Here is a 15497-nt window from a genome sequence, read left to right as displayed (position 1 = left end):
AAGGTACATGGGGCGTGAAGGAAGCACATAGGGAAGTGAAAGGAAGCACATGGGGCGTGAAAGGAAGCACATGGGGAGTGAAGGAAGCACATGGGGGTGAAGGAAGCGCATAGGGGTGGAAGGGGTACATGGGGAGTGAAGGAGCACATGGAGGTGAAGGAAGCACATGGGGTGGAAGGAAGCACATAGGGGTGAAGAAGGAGTACATGGGGCGTGAAGGAAACCATGGGGAGTGAAGGAAGCACATGGGGGTGAAGGAAGCACATAGGGGAGTGAAGGAAGTACATGGGGCGTGGAGAAGGAAACACATGGAGGTGAAGGAAGCACTTGGGGTGAGAAAGGAAGCATAGGGAGTGAAGGAAGCACATGGGGCGTGAATGAAACACATGGAGAGTGGAAGGAAGCATGGGAGTGAAGGAACACATGGAGTGAAGGAAGCACATGGAGGTGAAGGAAGCACATAGGAGTGAAGGGAGTACATGGGGCGTGGAAGGAAACACATGGAAGTGAAAGGAAGCACTTGGGGGTGAAGGAAGCACATGGAGAGTGAAGGAAACACATGAAGAGTGAAGGAAGCACATGGAGAGTGAAGGAAGCACTTGGGGCGTGAATAAGGAAACACATGGAAGTGGAAGGAAGCACATGGGGAGTGAAGGAAACACATGGAGAGTGAAGGAAGCACATGGGGAGTGAAGGAAGCACATGGGGAGTGAAGGCACATGGGGGTGAAGGAAGCACATGGAGAGTGAAGGAAGCACATGGGGTGGAAGCACATGGGGAGTGAAGGAAGCACATGGGGAGTGGAAGGAAGCACACATGGAGAGAAAGAGGAAGCACATGGGCAGAAGGAAACACATGGAAGAGTGAAGGAAGCACATGGGGTGAGAGGAAGCACATGGGGGAGTGAAGGAAGCACATGGAAGTGAAGGAAGCACATGAGGTGAAGGAAGCACATGGAAGTGAAGGAAGCACATGGAGAGTGAAGGCATGGAGGGAAAAGGAAGCACATGAGAGAAGGAACACATGAAGGTGAAGGCACATGAGGAGTGAAGGAAGCACATGGGGAGTGAAGGAAGCATGAAGAGTGAAGGAAGCACATGGGGAGTGAAGGAAGCACATGAGGAGTGAAGGAAGCACATGAGGAGTGAATGAAGCACCAAAAATCAGCTTAAAATCGGGCGGGTCAAAAGAATCGAAATTCTCTCTTTAAGTTACAGGAGATAATATAGTAATTATGTAATCTTGTGTTATTTTGTAATTATACGTGTTGGTCACCGAGAACCTGACTGTATTATGTTATTTAGACATTCTCTCCGTCTCTCTGTCTCTCTCTCTTTCATTCTCTCTATCTCTGTATCTTGATCTGTCTCTTTTTGTCTCTCTCTCTCTCTCTCTCACTGTCCGTCTGAAGATACATTTCTGTCTCTTTTGCCCCCCTCTCTCTCTCTCTCTCTCTCTCTCTCTCTCTCTCTCTCTCTCTCCATTGACGTTGAGAATAGCTCCATTGGCTGTATACTATATTATGGAGGTGTTCACTAAGGACACATACATAATTAAGGACACATACATAACCAAGGACACATACATAACCAAGGACGCATACAGAACCAAGGACACGTACATACTAGGACACTACCTAACCAAGGACACATGACATAACTAAGGACACATACATAACCAAGACATACATACTAGGACACATACATACTAGGACACATACATAACCAAGGACACATACAAACCAGGACACATACATAACCAGGACACGTACATAACCAAGGACACATGCACATAACTAAGGACATACAGAACAGGACACCGTACAGAACCAGGACACATACAGAACCAAGGACACGTACATAACCAAGGACACGTACATAACCAAGGACACATACAGAACCAGGACACATACATAACAAGGACACGTACATAATAGGACACATACATAACCAAGGACACATACATAACCAAGGACACATACATACCAAGGACACATACATAACCAAGGACACATACATAACTAAGGACACATACATAACTAAGGACACATACATAACCAAGGACACATACATAACCAAGGACACATACATAACTAAGGACACATACATAACTAAGGACACATGCTACCCACAATAACAGAGTAATTAACGAGGTTGATTATATATACCTGTGTGCTGTGTAATGATAATGACTCATTAATTCCGTGTTGTAACATTGTCTCTGGTCTTACTTATTGAGCATTTAGTGAAGATGAGGAGAGAAGAGAGAGAGACAGGAGAGATGAGAGAGAGAAAGAGAGAGAGAAGACAGAAGAAGAGAAATAGAAAAGAAAAAAAAAGAGACGGTCAGAGAGACAATGTTATACTGATGGGGTTCGCGCGTTAGTAAAGAAACTGTAGAGATACTTTTTACACGATTAGTTACTAGCGTGAGTCACTGTCGAGCCGCTGTCCTGAGAGCCGCTGTCCTGAGAGCCACTGTCCTGAGAGCCACTATGTCATCACTAGCGCCATGTCATCAGCTACAGTAGCCAAGAGTTGCTATCGGCTAGTACTCACATGAGAGTGATTTTTTTTTCCACTCACGCGAAAGTTGATGGCCGGTCAGTTGTTTGGTTACTCTCACACTGTATGGTACTCTCGGGGGCACCATACACGTGCTGTAAGTGGAGTCAGGGATCCACCAGTCGCTAAATATCTCAACGTTATTTGTAGTTTGGTTTTCGATGGTAGTCACGTTGTTTATTTTTCTCAATAGTAAATAAAACTCTTATTAATCAATCGTAAAATATTCAAGTATAGTATAAAGTTCATTGAGAAGAACATCTGAATCATCCAACTAGGCAGCTCTCCTCTCCTTACAATACATTTCCACTCCCACACATTGCGTTTCCTTTGCTGTTTTCTTTTGAGAATTTTAACAAAAAAATTCTTGCAGCGCGGACAAGGAGCTGTCTGAAGGTGCATCTTGGTCCCAAATGAGAGTAGGTACAACATGTCAACCGGTACTTACATAAGAGTACTCTCGTGGAAGTTCTCGTCCTGCCAATCTTCAGTTACACTTAAAAATTAAACCCCTTGTAATTACTCTCATAAGGTTCGTTGGCCGCCAGTACAGTCTCTTAGTGCTTAATCCAGGTGGGAGTGAGTCGACCCCTCATACATTTAAGAGATTACCACGACACAGGTACCCATTTTTACAGGTAGTGAATACCCCCTCATCACATTTTCACATTCGGGTTTTTTTTTTTTTGTCCTGGACGCTGCTATGTCCTTTCTGCATAAAGGGAATGAAAACTAGTCTTATCATGTTGGGTTATTTGATGTTGTTAATCTGTTAATCTGGACACCGATATACAAGTTGAAACATACAGCGTAGATTGCTTTAGTCTTGTGTATACATTTGAAGGAATCATTAATTATCTGTTGAATCTTTAATCTTTAGTACAAAATGTGAGGAAGAATTAAGTTTTGGGTTGAATCAGGATTGAATCTTTAGTCCTGGTTGAATGTTTAGTCTTAGGTGTTAGGTTGAATCAGGATTGAATCTTTAGTCCTGGTTGAATGTTTAGTCTTAGGTGTTAGGTTGAATCAGGGTAGAATCTTTAGTTTTGGTTAAATCTGTAGTCTTCAGTACAACATGTCAGGAAGAATCGGGTGTTAAGTTGAATCTAGTTTGCATTTTGGATTAATCTAAGACCACGAGGGTGATATGAATTCTGGTCACATCCCACCAGTTGTAAAGTACCAGCCAGTGAGCTGTTGCTGGCTGTCTGATAGCTCTTGAGGGTCATTCTCCTGTAGTGTCCAGGTAATGAGAGGGAAGGTTGGCTGTCTAGGTGCCACTGGAGGCCTAGCAGATCTTGCTTACAGAGTTACAGGTTCATTTCGGGACAGTCGAACTATTGGACTCATAGTTTCGGTCTTACCTAACCTAACCTAACCAAACCATACCATAGCCTAACCTAGCCTAACCATAACCTAGACTAACCATAACTTACCCTAATCATAACCATAACCTAACCTAGCCTTGTCATTAACCTAACCTAACCTTACCAATACTTAACCTAACCCAACCAATACTTACCCGAACCTAACCTAAACATAACATGATCAGGCCATAACCTAACCTAACCTAACCTTAACCTAACCTAACCTAACCTAACCTAACCTTTACATGGTCCGGTTACATTGGTTAGGTTAGGTTAATTCAGTTAGAAAAAACAACAATATAATAATAACATTAGTCTGGTCGTTATAGGTTTTACAGGAACGAATAAGACAGGTAAGAGGATGTTGCTGTAAACGGGAGAATGAGAGAGAGAGAGAGAGAGAGAGAGAGAGAGAGAGAGAGAGAAATAAAGAAAGGTCAACAAAGAAAGAGATAGAAAGCAAGAGAGAAAACAAATACTAAAGAGAGACAAAGAGTAACAGGGAGAATGAAAGAGACGGAGAGACATAAACAGAAAGAGATAGAAAGAGAGGAAAACACCCCACGAAGAGAGAGTCAAATTGAGGGAAAGATCAACAGAGAGAGAGATAGACAAAGAGAGAACGATCAACAGAGAGAGAGATAGACAAAGAGAGAAGGATCAACAGAGAGAGAGATAGACAAAGAGAGAGAGATGGGACAGGGATCAACGAAGGGAAAGAAAGAAAGGTCAACAAACAGAGAGAGAGAGATAGAAAGAATAACAATCAAAGAGAACCACAGAGAGACAGCGACAGAGAGAAGTACAGAAAGAGAGAAACAGAGAGACAGACAGAAAGAGGGGAAAACACCGAACAAAGAGAGAGAGAGAGAGAGAGAGAGAGAGACAGGCAAATTGAGGGAAAGATAGACAGAGAGAAAGAGATAGACACAGACTGAAAGAGAGAGAGGCAAAGAGAGAAAGATAAAGCGACAGAGAGAGATAAATCAAGAAAGAGAGACAGAAAGAATAATCAAGGGCGAGACAGAGAGAGAGAGATAAAGAGAAAGAGCCAGCGAGAGAAGATGAACAAGCAGGGAGACAGAGACAGACCATTAACAACCACCCAAACTACTGCAACATTCTTATGACTTTATTATTCCCCTCTCTCCCTCACTCCCCCATGTCATACAGTCAGTCATCAGTCTGTCACGCTCACACTGGCCTTCTCCTGCTGTGTGTGTGTGTGTGTGTGTGTGCTGTTCAAGGAAATGACGTGTCGAAACATTCCGACCATTAGGAGAAATGATTCGAAGCAGTAGAGACATATGAAGCAGTAGAGAAATGATTCGAGCAGTAGAGGCTTGTGAAGCAGTAGAAAAATGATTCGAGCAGTAGAGGCATGTGAAGCAGTAGAGAAATGATTCGAAGCAGTAGAGACATGTGAAGCAGTAGAGAAATGATTCGAAGCAGTAGAGAGAATCGTAGCAGGAGAAAAATGATTCGAAGCAGTAGAGAGAATCGTAGCAGGAGAAAAATGATTCGAAGCGTTTGAATCACAGGAGTTTATATGAATTAGTCATACAAATGTTTCGAAATAATTCAGTGGTTCACGAGAATTATTTAAAACCTCTTGAATAATTCTTGTCGATGTTTAAATTGTGTTTGAATGGCCGGGTGTAGAGGAACACTGTGGTGGAGCCTCACACTACAGTAGAGGCTCCACGTGTTGTAAATTTGTACACGTGAGCCTTTATAATTTTCGTGTACATCAAAGTCTCAATTAAATTAGTGTTTAATGCAAATGGTCCTACAATAATTCATTATATGTGTTTTAAACTCTTATTGTCCTGTCCCGTGTGATCCGTCCTGTTCCATGTGATCCGTCCTGTCCCGTGTGATCCGTCCTGTTCCATGTGAGCCGTCCTGTCCCGTGTGATGCGTCCTGTCCCGTGTGATCCGTCCTGACCCGTGTGATCCGTCCTGTCCCGTGTGATCCGTCCTGTCCCGTGTGATCCATCCTGTCCCGTGTGATCCGTCCTGTCCCGTGTGATCCGTCCTGTCCCGTGTGATCCGTCCTGTCGTGTGATCCGTCCTATCCCGTGTGATCCGTCCTGTTCAGATGATCCGTCCTGTCCCGTGTGATCCGTCCTGTCCCGTGTGATCCGTCCTGTCCGTGTGAATCCGCCCTGTCCGTGTGATCCGTCCTGTCCCGTGTGATCCGTCCTGTCCGTGTGATCCGTCCTGTCCGTGTGATCCGTCCTGTCCGTGTACGGTCCGTCCTGTCCGTGTGATCCGTCCTGTCCGTGTGATCCGTCCTGTCCCGTGTGATCCGCCCTGTCCCGTGTGATCCGTCCTGTCCCGTGTGATCCGTCCTGCCCCGTGTGATCCGTCCTATCATCCGTGTGATCCGTCCTGTTCCAGATGATCCGTCCTGTCCCGTGTGATCCGTCCTGTCCCGTGTGATCCGTCCTGACCCGTGTGATCCGTCCTGTCCCGTGTGATCCGTCCTGTCCCGTGTGATCCGTCCTGTCCCGTGTGATCCGTCTCATTACACATTGTACGAGATAACATTTTCATTTATGTATTACAGTAAGTTACATCACATTACAGTTAAAATACAAAGAGATAGTGGACACAGTGGATAATTACGAGTATTCCTGTAAATAAACTTAATTACTCTGAAAACTAAAGGTGAAGTGCCAGATGTAATTAACCAAAGTGTGTTTCATTTATCAACACATAATTTGGTTCACCTGAAGATTAGCTCCCTCCCCTAGTTCTCTGCCTGACCAAGAATACTTTAATACTACCTGGGGGTTAGGTTAGGTTAAGTTGAATTGGGTTAGGTTAGGTTAAATTGGGTTAGGTTAGGTTGGGATAAATCGTTAATTGGGATCACCTGAAGATTAGACACCTTACCTCACCTAATGATTAAACACCTGAATGTTAACCTGGGTTTAGTTTAAGTTAGGTTAGGTTAGGTTAGGTGAGCGTTATAGGGTGTATAATCATCAGGTGTCCGTCATTTGTGTAATTTAGGTCAATTATTCCCTCACTTATATATATATATATATTTTGTTTTTTAATTTGTATTCCTAAACATATATTTATTTTTATCTCACTGTAAATTGTATTAAAAATTCCTAACACCAAGAGTAGAGACAACCCTCCCTCTCCCTCTCCCCCTCATTTTCCCCTCTCCCTCACTCTCCCCCTCATTTTCCCCGCTCCCTCACCCCCTCCCCCCCACCAGCCGGCCTGAGTCCCACCTGTGAAGTTCCAATATTTTCCTTCTGTATCATGTGCCGGGACAGACACTCGCACGGCCACAATGGGTTTATTATTATCAAGGTAGTGTGGCCAGGTGTGTCTGCTAGTGTGGCCAGGTGTGTCTGTGTGGCCAGGTGTGTCTGTGTGGCCAGGTGTGTCTGCTGCACCACACGGGAGAGACAAGTGGTTCGGCTGATTGAGTCTTTATCATTGGCTTTACATAGAGATTCAAGGTGTTTCTGTAGCTCAAAGACGAAGATCCGAGGTATTTCTCTGTTCCATATAAATGATTCGAAGCAGTTCACTGTCTCACATAAATGATTCGAAGCAGTTCACTGTTTCACATAAACGATTCGAAGCAGTTCACTGTCTCACATAAATGATTCGAAGCAGTTCACTCTCTCACATAAATGATTCGAAGCAGTTCACTGTCTCACATAAATGATTCGAAGCATTTCACTGCTCCACATAAATGATTCGAAAAACTTTGATGATCCACAGAAATGATTCGAGACAATTAAATGAATCACATATATATATATATAATTTGGAGAGTTGGAATCACCCGGGCGTATGATTCGGAGCCTTTACTGAGTGAGTGGTTTACAGAAATGTGTCACAACGTTTGAACAGTTGAGGGAAATGTTGGAAGCTTTTATTGAGTGGTTTACAGATATGATTGAGAGTGGTGTTGGAAGCGGGCGTCAGACAAGTACCTCTTCATTGTTGGCGCCTCTGCTTGTCCTCCTGACTCGATGTGTTTGTTTAACTTCATCGTGAACACCTGTGTACATTCGCACATACACACGTACATACATACAAAACCACACACACACACACACACACACACACTCACACAGTGGTCTGTTTGTAATGTCAGCTTGTAGGACGCGAGTTCTCAAAAGTTCATAAGGTGATTTTTGCTCCCAGTTGGTTGCTTAATGGCAGAGAGATCATCTCGTAATGGCTTGATCAGTAGTAGTTCCTTTATGTTTGGTCTCTATACTGACAGTTAATCATTGGTCTTTTATCAGTGATGACGTATGCGTGTATCTGTATGTGTGCATGGTGATACATATGAGTATTATGTAGTGTGTATATATGTACGTATTTCTGTCTTTATGTGTAAGTACTGTATATTGGACTGTGTGTGTGTGTCAGCATTGATTATCTCTTGAGGTATCTTTGGAGGGAGGGTGGGGGGGGGATATCACACTGAAGAATGGTGAAGGTATTGTGGTGGGCTGCGTCTAAAAGATGATTTAATGTTGGATAAAGAAAGTTACGCCATTGTGTATGTACGTGTCTTTGTCTGTGTGTGTGTGTCGGTCGATATTCTCTGAGGGTCTTTTGAGAAATCTTTATGAGAAATGATATACATGTGGTGAGGAGCAGTCCCTAAGGGTGATGGTATTATTGTGTGTGTGTGTGTGTGATCATTGGTATTTTTTTTTTGACTATTCGACGTTCGTTGCGTTTGTTAAACTTTGCATACACTCTTCCTCTCCTCCTCTTCTCTCCCATTTCCTATTCTCTTCTTCTTCCTCCTCCTTCTCTTTTTTTTTCTCTTCCTCTTCCATTTCTTCCTTATCCTGTCTCTTCCTCCTCCTCACCAAGCGATGGTCTTTCAATGTCTGGTGTGTTTTAAGCCAGAGAGAGATAACAGAAAGAAAGTGAGAGGGTGGAGGTAGGTAAGATAAAGGAAGAGAGAGAGAGAGAGAGAGAGAGAGAGAGAGAGAGAGAGAGAGAGAGCATGTAAGTGAGGGGCTTCGGTTTCTTTTCCATTTGTAGGGAAAAGCAATATGGATTTTCTTGGTGAACCTCGAGACTCGTCCTATTGCTGTCAGAATACTGTCCCGGGGAGAGTGAGGTGGAGGGAAAGGAGTGAGGGAGGGAGGGTCGGGGTGATGAGGGAGGGTTGGAGGGAAAAAGTGGCGGAGAGGGAGAGAGGGACGAGGGAGGGTTGGAGGGGAAAAAGAGTATGGCAGATGTGGGAGGTTGGGGGAAAAGTGGCGGAGAGGGAGAGAAAGGACGAGGGAGGTTGGAGGAAAAGTGGCAGAGAGAGGGAGATGTGGGAGGGTTGGGGTGGGGGTGGTGGTGAGGAGAGTGAAAGGATGAAAAAAGAAAAGCTAGCAAGAAGAGGTATAGAGTGGGAAAGGAGAAGAGGGAAGAGTGGGAATGGGAAAGGGGTTAGAGTAGTGAGAGATGAATAAAGATGGATAGTTTTTTAAGGGGAGAGGGGGGAGGGGGGTTGGGGTCTAGATTGAGAGGGATTAGGTGAGGAAGGTTGGGACAGAGGCGAGGTGAAGAGGGAGGTGGAGATGAGAAATAGTAGTAGTATTGATAGTAGTAATCGTGGCTGTAATAGTGCCAGTAGAAATGTTAATAGTAGTATTTGAAGAAGTTAATACGTGTAGCAATAGTAATAGTAGTAGTAGTGGGGAATGGTACTAATAGCAACAGTAAAAGCAGTAGTAATAGTAGTCGTGGTAATAGCTTTTAAGATTGTGTAATAAGAGAGGCGGATAGAGAGCAAGAGGGGAGGAGTGTCAGGAGATACGGAGGTAAGAAGAGGAGTGTGAGGAGATAAGGAGGAGGAGGAGAAGGAAGGAAGGAGATGGTGGAAGGATGCTGGTATAAACAAGAAGGTCGGTAATGTCCTTGAGATGCGACACAGGTGAGACCTAAACCCACTCGTATGTGGGTCATCTCCTCTTATGACCCCTACGTGTGTATGTCACATCTGGTCATTAACAGAGGTCAGGGGTCATTACTATGCAATTAGGGCGACGGTCAAGGGTAGTTTAGGCTGCGGGCTCGTGGTTACGTAAGTCGATGGGGTTTGTTATGGTAGGGTTATGTTGTGGCGGTGCTCGTTAACTCCGGGTCGTGTTGTATTCACATATGGTGGCTGTGACTGGGGAATAATATAGTGCACACACACACACACACATGTATGTATGTATACAAACTTGAGACATGTAGTATTTTTGTGTATTATTGTAAGCTATTTTACTGTTTAAGTAATAATTTACAGTTTTACTAATATCATTATTATTATTATTATTAATATTATTATTATTATTATTATTATTATTATTATTATTATTATTATTTGTTCATTATTGTTGTTGTTGCTCAGTAGCATCACTATACAAGAAGAGAGCAGGGCGCCATCACACTGAGTGGTGGCCATTGTTGTAGGTGAGGACCATAAGGTGTAGTGGCACTGGTGGTGGTGATATTTATGGCAACACCAACTTACTCACAACAACAACAATACACTTACACCACTGCATTATGTACACTGCAGACACTGTGCAGCTAACCCTCACTCACCCCTCCTAACACACACCTTCCTTCTTCTTCTTCTTCTTCGTCTTCTTCTTCTTCTTCTTCTTCTTCTTCTTCTTCTTCTTCTTCTTCTTCTTCTTCTTCTTTCTTCTCTCTCTCTCTCTCTCTCTCTCTCTCTCTCTCTCTCTCTCTCTCTCTCTCTCTCTCTCTCTCTCTCTCTCTCTCTCTCTCCAAACAGGAATGTCTACCACCATAAGTGAGACAACTGAGAGAAAAACACCAAAACATCCTCACAAACTTGGGAGTAAAAGTGTCAGTTTTTCAGTAAGATAATAACCCACCGTAAGAACTTTTACACTAAATTAAATTAAAACTGAGATACTCCAACTGAAACGCATATTCTCTCTGTCTCTCTCTTTCTCTTCTCTCTCTCTGTCTCTCTCTCTCTCTGTCTGTCTGTCTCTCTCCGTATCTCTCTCTCTATCCAAACAGATATTCTTAGAACCAAAATTGACTCCCATGGATGAAATCTCTCTCTCTCTCTCTCTCTCTCTCTCTCTCTCTCTCTCTCTCTCTCTCTCTCTCTCTCTCTCTCTCTCTCTCTCTCTCTCTCTCTCTGGTACTATCTTCGTCGACTTCAATTCACCATTTATTTCCCTTCCCTCTTCCTCAATTACTCAGGTCAGATTGGAATACTACAATGTAAACAGAGAGAGTGAAATGAAATGGAGGGTGAGATATCGTTAAGGAATGGAGAAAAGGAGATAACCAACTGGAGAGAGAGAGAGACCAGGGAGAAGAGAGACAGGAGAGGGAGGAAACAGAGAGAGAGAGAGAGAGGAGAGGGAAAACAGAGAGAGAGACAGGAAGATATAGTTTTTCCTCCTCGTCTCTCCTCCTCTCTACACCTCACCAGCTCCACACATCACCTCCACACCTCACCACTCCACACCTCACCTCCACACACTCACCTCCACCTCCACACCTCATCACCTCCACACCCTCCCACACACCTCACACCTCCACCTCACACCTCATCACCTCCACACCTCATCACCTCCCACCTCCACACCATCACCTCCCACCTCCACACCTCATCACCTCCACACCTCATCACCTCCACACCTCACCTCACCTCCACCTCCACCTCCACACCTCATCCACCTCCACACCTCATCACCTCCACCTCCCTCCCACACCTCACCCACACCTCCACCTCACACCTCCACCTCCACCTCATCACCTCCACACTCCTCCTCATCACCTCCACACCTCCACACCCTCCATCACACTCCACACTCATCACCTCATCACCTCCACACTTCCACACTTCATCACCTCCACACCTCCACTCCTCCCCACCTCCCCCTCATCACCTCCACACTCCACACCTCCACACCTCATCACCTCCACCTCCACCTCATCCTCCACACTCCTCCTCATCACCTCCACACCTCCACCTCATCACCTCCACCTCATCCACACCTCACCTCATCACCTCCACCTCCCTCCTCACCTCCTCCACACCTCCCACCTCATCACCTCCACTCCACACACCTCCACACCTCACACTCATCACCTCCACCTCCACACTCCACCTCCACACACACCTCACCCCTCCACACCTCCCACCTCCACAATCACCTCACCTCACCTCCTCCACACCTGTCTTGTGATTACTTCATTACTGGCAAGAGGAGTGAGAGAGGAGAGATGTCTCATTATCTCTCACACGGCTTGACTGAGACACAGGTCCTCCTCACCCTCAGCTTCAGAGACACTTTGAAGAGACGGAATGAGACACAAATTCCTGAAAGAGAGAGAGAGAGAGAGAGAGAGTTAAACAGACAGAGAGAGAGAGAGAGTTAAATGAGACACAAATTCAAAGAAGAGAGTGAGAGAGAGAGATTAAATGAGACGAAAGAGAGAGTTAAACGAGACATAAACAAAGAGAGAGAGAGAGAGAGAAGTTAAACGAGAGGAGAGATAGAGAGACAAAGAAAGAAATAGAGAGAGAGATAGGGAATTGAGAGAAGATAAAGGAAGAGACATAAATAAAGGAAGGAAGCAAGAGAGAGAGAGAGAGAGAGAGAGAGAGAGAGAGAGAGAGAGAAAATATATATATAGACAAGAAACACAAAGATACACAACTAAACACACACACACACACACACACACACACACACACACACACACCTCAACACGACATGTAATACAAATTAACTTGATATCACTATGCATTATGTCGTGTTACATTTGATCTTGTTATCTGTGTGTGTGTCTGTGTGTGTGTCTGTGTGTCTGTGTCTGTGTGTGTGTGTGTGTGTGTGTGTGTGTGTGTTTTCATTCAGTTATTATTTTTTACGAATATATTTTATTATTGTATTATATAGTAGCAATTTTATTATTATTATTATTATTATTATTGTTGTTGTTGTTGTTGTTGTTGTTGTTGTTGTTGTTGTTACTTTAGTATTATTAATATTATTGTTGTTGTCGTTTTTGTCGTTATTGTTGTTATACTCTTATTGACATTATTATTATTATCATTATTATCATTATCATTATTATCATTATTATTATTATTATTATTATTAGTAGTAGTAGTAGTAGTAGTAGTAGTAGTAGCAGCGTCAGAGTAGTAGTAGTAGTAGTAATAGCAGCAGCGTCGTAGTACTATTATGCTATTATTAACACCATATTAACTTGAATCTCTATACATTAAGGTTAGCTCTCAGCAGTCAGTCATCTCCCTTTACTTCTCTCTTAACACATTTCAACACAGCTGTTCTGTCTACGGTGTTGTTTACCTCATGATCCAACACACCTGTTCTGTCTACGGTGTTGTTTACCTCGTGAGCCAACACACCTGTTCTGTCTACGGTGTTGTTTACCTCATGAGCCAACACACCTGTTCTGTCTGCGGTGTTGTTTACCTCGTGAGCCAACACACCTGTTCTGTCTGCGGTGTTGTTTACCTCGTGAGCCAACACAGCTGTTCTGTCTGCGGTGTTGTTTACCTCGTGAGCCAACACACCTGTTCTGTCTGCGGTGTTGTTTACCTCGTGAGCCAACACACCTGTTCTGTCTGCGGTGTTGTTTACCTCGTGAGCCAACACAGCTGGTGTACCTGGATGCACACTACATTACTGGTCAAAACACACTTATTACTTACATGTTACACCTATAATATTGGTATATCTCTTGTTATATAGGTATTTCTTAGTTATAATATGACTATTTCAGTGTTCCAAAACGATATTCATCTCTTGCATTATGGGTAGTCCTCGTGTGTAATATGAGCACCTCTCAGCAAAATGGGTGAACCTCTACCAGTTTGGGCATATTCTAACAAGTGGGTAGTTCTCTTTTACAAAATGGAATTCCTCTTGTAATTCGGGTAACTCATCTGTAATACAGAAAATTTTCTTGTAATACACACATTTCCCTGTTGTATTAAGGGAATCATTCTGTGTTATTATTATTATTTTTATTATTTTTGCTTATAATGAATTTGTTAATGAATATGTTACTGTTTTGTATTCTCGTCTCTTACTATTACCAACATTACAATTTTACATTTTTATAAGAAGTATATATATATATATATATATATATATATATATATATATATATATATATATATATATATATATATATATATATATATATATATATATATATATATATATATATATATATATATATATATATTGCTGGCCAATATTACTTAGGTGTGACTGACGTGGAGGTGTCCCCAAGTGCTCCACGTATTGCCGGTGTGTGTTGGTTCCCACGCTCCCTGTCATTTTCCCACGCTCTCCTTCATGTTCCCACGGCCTTAATGACCCTCTCTCTCTCCCTTGTTTGGACCTTGCTCGGTGTATTTTTCTCTTTTTTATACTTGTGTTTTTGTGTATCGTCATGTTACTTTTTTTTTACTGATTTTAAAGTTCTTTGCCTTATTTTTGGGTACTATTTGCTTGTTCCTCTCTCTCTCTCTCTCTCTCTCTCTCTCTCTCTCTCTCTCTCTCTCTCTCTCTCTCTCTCATATATGTAGAGCCAATCACGTAGATACACACACAATACGACAGATCTAATTATTCATAACAACATTACTAATATAAACTAAATTAACCATAACTAACTTGTGGTAAAATCTAGTTAAGATACTGAAGGGTGTCCGGTTTACTGTTATGCACCGGTTTACATTTTATTATATCAACATTAACAAACAACTCTGTCAACATGTCATAAAAAACATATACAAATATATACTGGTTAGGTTAGGTTAGGTTAGGTTAGGTTAGGTTAGGTGAGGTGAGGTTAGATTAGGTTAGGTTAGGTAAGGTTAGGTTAGGTTAGGTTAGATTAGGTTAGGTAAGGTTAGGTTAGGTTGGGTTGGGTGAGGTTAGGTGAGGTGAGGGTTTGGATTAGGTTGGAGTTGGGTTGGGTGAGGTTGGGGTGAGGTGAGGTTTGGTTAGGTTAGGTTGAGATTAGATTAGGTTTTGAGTGAGTTAGGTTAGAGTGAGTAAGGTTAGGTTAGGTTAGGTTAGGTTGGGTTAGATTAGGTTTGAGTAGGTTGGGTTAGGTGGGTCAGGGTAGGTTAGGTTGGGTTGGGTTAGGTAAGGTAAGGTTAGGTTAGGTTAGGTTAGGTTAGGTTAGGTTAGGTAAGCGCGGCCGGACACAGTAAGAATCACTTTATTCTGCCTTAATGGTTTAATTTTACCAAGAAATACAAGGAAATGGAGACCAGCAATTTTGGCTAATTGGCAATATGCTCAAAAGATTAGGTAACTCAGACGGGTGGGGAGGTGGAGGAGGAGGTGGGTGAGGGAGGGTGAGGGTGGGAGGGTGGGAGAGGGAGGTGGAGTCAGGCGAGAGGGAGGTGAGGAGGGTGGGAGGAGGTGAGGGAGGGAGGGTGGGAGAGAGGAGGGAGGGTGAGGGAGGGTGGGAGAGAGGGAGGGAGGGTGGGGAGAGGAGGGAGGGTGAGGGAGGGAGGGTGGGAGAGAGGAGGGAG

The sequence above is a fragment of the Homarus americanus genome, unplaced genomic scaffold, assembly GCF_018991925.1.
Source record: "Homarus americanus isolate GMGI-L3 unplaced genomic scaffold, GMGI_Hamer_2.0 scaffold45698, whole genome shotgun sequence".
Lineage (NCBI taxonomy): Eukaryota > Metazoa > Arthropoda > Malacostraca > Decapoda > Nephropidae > Homarus > Homarus americanus.
Note: the sequence above shows the minus strand (reverse complement) of the source record.